The sequence below is a fragment of the Dama dama genome, chromosome 20 (genome assembly GCF_033118175.1).
Source record: "Dama dama isolate Ldn47 chromosome 20, ASM3311817v1, whole genome shotgun sequence".
NCBI lineage: Eukaryota > Metazoa > Chordata > Mammalia > Artiodactyla > Cervidae > Dama > Dama dama.
Genome location: NC_083700.1, coordinates 6,581,214 through 6,587,514, shown reverse-complemented (window position 1 = coordinate 6,587,514; position 6,301 = coordinate 6,581,214). Strand labels below are relative to the sequence as shown.

The following is a 6,301-nucleotide window of genomic DNA, read 5'->3' as shown; positions in this document are numbered from 1 at the left end:
TGAACTCCTGACCTAATTGTTCTAATGGCACTCCCAAGCTCCCCTGCTCAAGGCCAGAGAAATCACAGCCCTCTGGACCTCTAGCTAGTAATTCATGGTGCTTAGTCAAACTCCCTCCCCACCCCTCCAGCCCCCGCCTGCTGCCCCTCTCCTTCCCCCGTCCCCTTGCTCTCTGGCTCTTCTCCTTCCTCACACCAGTCTGAAGCAGCTTGATCACCTGCCAACCGGTATTGATTTTTGCTTCCCAATCTCCAGGCTGGATGGAAAGAAAAGATTAAAAACAGTTTGTCAGTTTGAAGTTGAATAAGAATTCGGCACAAGGGACATCTTAGAAATGCGAGGAAGTGGCGGGGGAGGTTGAGAGTGTAGGCAGTCAAGGCCAAAGCAAATCTTAAGGGATTTTAACCCTTTATCCCAACCAGCCCCAGAATTTCTGAGGCAGGATTGAGCTATAACCCTGCACACTCCCTTTCTGCTGTGTCTCATGCACTCAGATCCTCTCATGGCTTTCTTTTAGCCCACAATATCAGCATAGATTTGGCTGGGACTAGCCCGAGTTCTTGGCTTCTCTGGTGGCTCAATGGTAAAGAATCTGCTTGTGATGCAGGTAGACCTGGCTTTGATCCCTGGGTCAGGAAGATCCCCTGGAGAAGGGACTGGCTGCCCACTCCCCTATTCTTACCTAGAGAAGTCCATGGACAGAGGAGCCTGGCAGGCTACAGTCCATCAGGCTCCAAAGAGTCGGACAACACTGAGCAACTAACACTTTAACTTTTTCATCCCAAGTCCTAGGACAGGGCCCTCATCAGCTCAACTGATACCTCCTGTCAGGTCAACTGGACCTTACCAGGAGATAGTGTCTGCAAATCCTCAATTGTAGGTGTCACTGGGCCTGCACATCTGAGCTCTGCCGGGGGACTCTTAGTATTCATGGAGCAGGGTTTGCTGCTGTCCTTGTCAAGATAGAGTGGGGAGACCAGAGAAATTTTCCTTTCAAAAAAATGAGTACCATTGACTCATGAAGGATCTTTTTGGTTCCTTTGTCAGCAGTAGAGATGACAAATGATTTACAAGCATCAGTAGAAAATCTGAAGGGCCAGAGCACAGAAAAACAGCATGTGAAGTCAAATCCAGGGCACTAAAATTTGATTCACTCAACAGCCAGATTACTTTCTAGTCCGGTAAGAGTTCAGGGGCTGAGCTAAAGCAGGAAGTTCACCTTTCTCTCCCCTGTAAGCATGACAGTTAAAACCAAGTCAAACCAACTTGTGGCCAAGGAAAACAGAAATGGGAGATATCTGCACAATAATGGAGACTATGCCAGTTATTCAAAACATAGCTCACTAGTGGGATACAATTCCCTTTTCTTTCCCTGTTCATTTCTACAGGATCTGGTATCAGTGATTTGTACAGTGTACAAGATAACCAGATCAGCTTGGTTAACAAGTCTGGATGATGGGCTTTTCTAGTGATTTTTCTCAGTTTGTACACTTATATTTGTATGTCTCTAATTATAGCCCACCAGGCTCCTCAGTCCATGGGATTTTCCAGACAAGAGTACTGGAGTGGGTTGCCATTTCCTTCTCCAGGGGATATTCCCAACCCAGGGATCGAACCCGGGTCTCCTGCACTGCAGGCAGACGCTTTACCGTCTGAGCCACCAGGGAAGCCCAGTGAAAGTTGCCCAGTCATGTCTGACTCTTTGTGACCCCATGGACTATACAGTCCGTGGAATTCTGCAGGCCAGAATACTGGAGTGGGTAGCCTTTCCCTTCTCCAGGGGATATTCCCAACCCAGGGATCAAACCCAGGTCTCCTGCATTGCAGGCAGATTCTTTACCAGCTGAGTCAACAGGGAAGTCCAATTATCAAGTATATTCTACCTTATCCAAATGGTCTTTTTGTGTAAAACATAATACTTAGCAGTGTTCTATAAGTCAGAATCTCATGAAGACAACAAAATATGTGAAGAATGATTATAATGATGCTGAATATTAAGAATTCTACTCCTTTTATTCAAAATATTTAGGCAAAATCAATAATTAATAGGAATCTCTAGCTCATCCTCACCACGCTTGCTATGGGAGGGTTTCTGGTCCAAATAGCTTTCTATTTGTTTCACACTTTCTTAGTTTCATGCCATAGGCTTTGCTGTGTCAGTTACTTTTCCCAAAATCTTTAATATTTGGTCTCAGATTTATCCTTTGCACATGTTCTAGCTGTCATCTTCAACTCCTAACTGTTTCACTGGGAAGCTGAATTTTCATTGCTTGAAATTGCAGCATACTATAAAGCTACAATAACATAAACATTATAATACTAGTGTAAGATATCTAGTGAAACAGAATTCCAGGAAAAAAGCTGGCATTCTAAAATAATAGAGAAGTATGATTTTTCAACCAACTAGTTCTGGGAAAATTAGTTAACTCTTAAAACTAAATTAAATTTTCTTTAATACCAAAGTAAAATCTAGTTAAACTATCTAGAACTATATATGAAATAAAACATAATGGAATTATAAGTAATATAATTAATGTTTTCAAAGCATAAAGAAAAAAGAACAAGAACTTACATATATTTAAACTTTTGCACATGAAAAAATAATCTCCATAAGCAAAAAAGCAAATGGGAAAGTGGGGAAATATTTTAACCTACATGAGAAAGAAAAAGGTTAGCATCCCTACTACTTAAAGACTGACACTGCTAATGTAAAAATAGTTCTAAAATAACAAGAAAAGCACATTAAAAAAGAATAAAAGATTTGCAGAATGGGTATATTTACACATCAGTACATACATAATGCATACACACATAAAACCAAAACCATGAAAATACAGTCAACCTCATGACAGATCAAAAATGTGCAATTTTTTAAAGAAAAAAATAATATTTTATTTGTCAAATGGTAAAGCTTTTAAAAGGGATAATTCCGATGTAAGAGTAGATTTGAGGAAGAAAGTTACTGTATTATTTTAGTTGAGTTATAAATTACAGTAACAAATTTGGAATAATTTAAAATTTGTAACATCACAAACTTCTAAATAATCACCTACACAATAATTTTATATATAATTATATTATATAAACATTGTGAAAAAGCAAGTACAGAAGTGCATATTTAAAATTTAAAAAAATTTTATAAATAGCTGTAGTGTCTAATAAGTTAATTATAGTCTGTTGCATTCCATATGTTGCCATTAAAATTCTTGTTTCAGAAGAATATTTGAAGAAATGAAAACAATTGACCAGTATATTGGCAATGTATTGTAGAATTAAGTTGGGTTACAAAATAATCCTGCAGTATTAACCCAATTTTCAAAATGTGTGTGTGTGTGTTGTTCTTCTTGTTGAGTTGCTAAGTTGTGTCTGACTCTTTTGTGACTCTACGGACTCCTCTGTCATGGGACTTCTCAGGCAAGAATACTGGAGTGGGTAGCAATTTCCTTCTCCAGGGGAACTTCCTGACCCAAGGATCGAACCCATGTCATCTCCTGCATCCAATCCACCTGCAGGTGGATTCTTTACCACTGAGCCACCTGGAAAGTTAATGTGTGTGTATATGAAGTTATTAACAAAACTACTAATAAGGGCTATTTATTAAAGAATGTTTTAAGATTTGTTTCTATGCTATCTATATTTTCTGGATAAATATTTTTATGGATAAATATATTTTTCTGGATAAATATATTTTCTGGATAAAGTTGTAACCTTCATAATAAGAAAAAATCCTATTTTAAGATCCTAATTATTGAATATGAAACACTTTGATAATAAAATTTGAGAGTTCTCAAACTTGAGGGGGGTGAGAAAACTGTTTCTAAAACAAAAGTAGTTTTATTATATTTTTTAGATACTTAAATACCATCCATTTAATTGGAGATACAAATATTTTACCACTGTTGATTTCTGCATGCTACCTTAAAATTTCTAGGAAGCACGGACTCTGAATAGTCAATTCTAGCATCTAAGGTATGATTTTAAAGAAATCACTTATAAGGAAGAATTTCCAAATTATGAAGGATTTCAAATTGTTAGATAATAAACACATATGCTTTTCCTGTGTAAAGTGAAAGTGAAGTCACTCAGGAGTGTCCAACTCTTGGCGACCCCATGGCTCCTCCATCCGTGGGATTTTCCAGGTGAGAGTGCTAGAGTGGGCTGCCATTTCCTTCTCCCAGGGATCTTCCCAATTCAGGGATCGAATCCAGGTCTCCCGCACTGCAGACTGACGCTTTACCATCTGAGCCACCAGATGTAAGCAAATCTCAAACTATAACTCAGTAGCTAAAAACCTACTTTGCAAAGTTTGATTTTAAATATGTAGATTCAAATAAAACACTTGAAACTTCTTATTTGTGGAATCAAGGGTTGGCCACAGTCTCTCTGTACCTCAGTTTTCTTTCTTTTTTGTTTTTAAGTCTTTATTGAATTTGTTACAATATTGCTTCTGTTTTGAGTGTCAGGGCCCTGAGGCATATGGGAACCTTAGCTACCAGATCAGGGATCGAACCCACACTCCCTGCATTGGAAGGCAAAGTCTTAACCTGTGGACCACCAGAAAAGTCCCTATACTTTGTCTTTTCTCATCTGACAAATGCATCAATAACCACACCTCACAAGATTGTTGCAATGGTCTAGTGTAAATTCATGTAAAATCAATTTAACAGATATAATACATTGATAAAACATTTGTCATAACTGATAAATATATATCTGCTTACTTTTTTCATTGACTGTTATTATCTACTATGCATCAGGATATGATCCAACGAGTCCAACCTAAAGGAAGTCAATCCTGAATATTTACTGGAAGGATGGATGCTGAAACTGAAACTCCAATACTTTGGCCACCTGATGCAAAGAACTGACTCATTGGAAAAGACCCTGATGCTAGCAAAGATTGAAGGTGGAAGGAGAAGGGAATGACAGAGGATGAGATGGTTGGATGGCACCATTGACTTGATGGACATGAGTTTGAATAAGCTCTGGGAATTGGTGATGGACAGGGAAGGCTGGCGTGCTGCAGTCAATGGGGTCACAAGGAGTCAGACATAACTGAGCAAATGAACTGAACTGATGCATCAGGAAGCCTTATAGATCTTTGGGAATCATTATTAAATAAAATCCAACAGTCCATCTCTTCATGGAACTTAACTTACATTTAAGTGAGAGCGGATAGGTAAGAAGCAAAGATGGACTTGAACTGGGGTGGTGCTAAGTATTGTAAATTAACATATAGCTCAATTAATGGGTTGAGAAATGCAGGAAAATCTTATCTAAGAGAAAACAAAACAACTGGAAAAAATGCTGTTTAAAACTATTGATGGAATTAAAGGACCAATATGATAGTAGGGATTGACCAGGGCAAGAGAACAGAAACCTAGAGAGTTGAGTGCTGAGTAGGTATCACATTTCTCTGGAGCTTTAGCAAATTCCAGAGTGGGTGCTAGGGACTGCACTATGCTTTTGAAAGACACACACAGCTATTAGAGTCTGGGACCTAGCAAGTGAGAAGACTTTATCCTGATAACTACCTCCCCCTCTTTGGGTTGACATCTGAAATGTCACACCCAAGAGTGAGAATAAAATTATAAAAGACCACTCTTGAGGTGCCTGTAGCTCAGATTCTGATTGATTCAGTCTGTGAATTTGGCCTAAGATGATGCTGAATTTCTATTACTTCCAAACCCTGACTGAAATAAATTAAAATCTTCTTGGAAGAATGTAAAAATATCTGATCTCAAATGATTGCTGTCAACAATTTTATAAATAAGATATTTCCCATAAAATCAAAAGTAACAGAACACAATAGGAAATCATCTAAACTAAACAGAAGCCAACAGAAACAACAGATAAGAGAAACAAGCCAGCAGGACACACCAGTACTGGAGATATCAAATAGTGGCTTTAAAGTAAAATGCTTGTTATTTTTCATAGAACATTAATAAGATTGAGAATTTCAGCAGAGTTCTAGAAATTACAATATAAGAAAAGAAACCAAATGAAAGATCTGTAATATCCAATATTAAGACTGGTTGAATTGAGAAAAGGTTAGATACAGCCAATGAAAAAAATACATGAAATGGAGGACAGGTGAAGAGAAAAATAACAATTCTAAATGTGTATATACCTAAAAAAAATAGGATAAAGCTATGGAGAGCAAAAAATGAAAGGACCAAAAGAAGAAGCAAAATTATTTGCTTCATTTTTATCTAATTAAGAATACACAGAAGAACTATACAAAAATGATCTTCATGACCCAGATAATCACAATGGTCTGATCACTAACCTAAAGCCAGAT

At 37.7% G+C, this 6,301-nt stretch overlaps 1 non-coding gene across 1 annotated transcript; it reads right to left on the bottom strand.

Moving 5' to 3' along the window:
* Positions 1-1,595: 1,595 nt before the first annotated feature.
* TRNAC-GCA (transfer RNA cysteine (anticodon GCA)) lies at positions 1,596-1,667 on the bottom strand. The gene has a single exon. It is a non-coding gene; the product is annotated as a tRNA-Cys (tRNA).
* Positions 1,668-6,301: the final 4,634 nt, after the last annotated feature.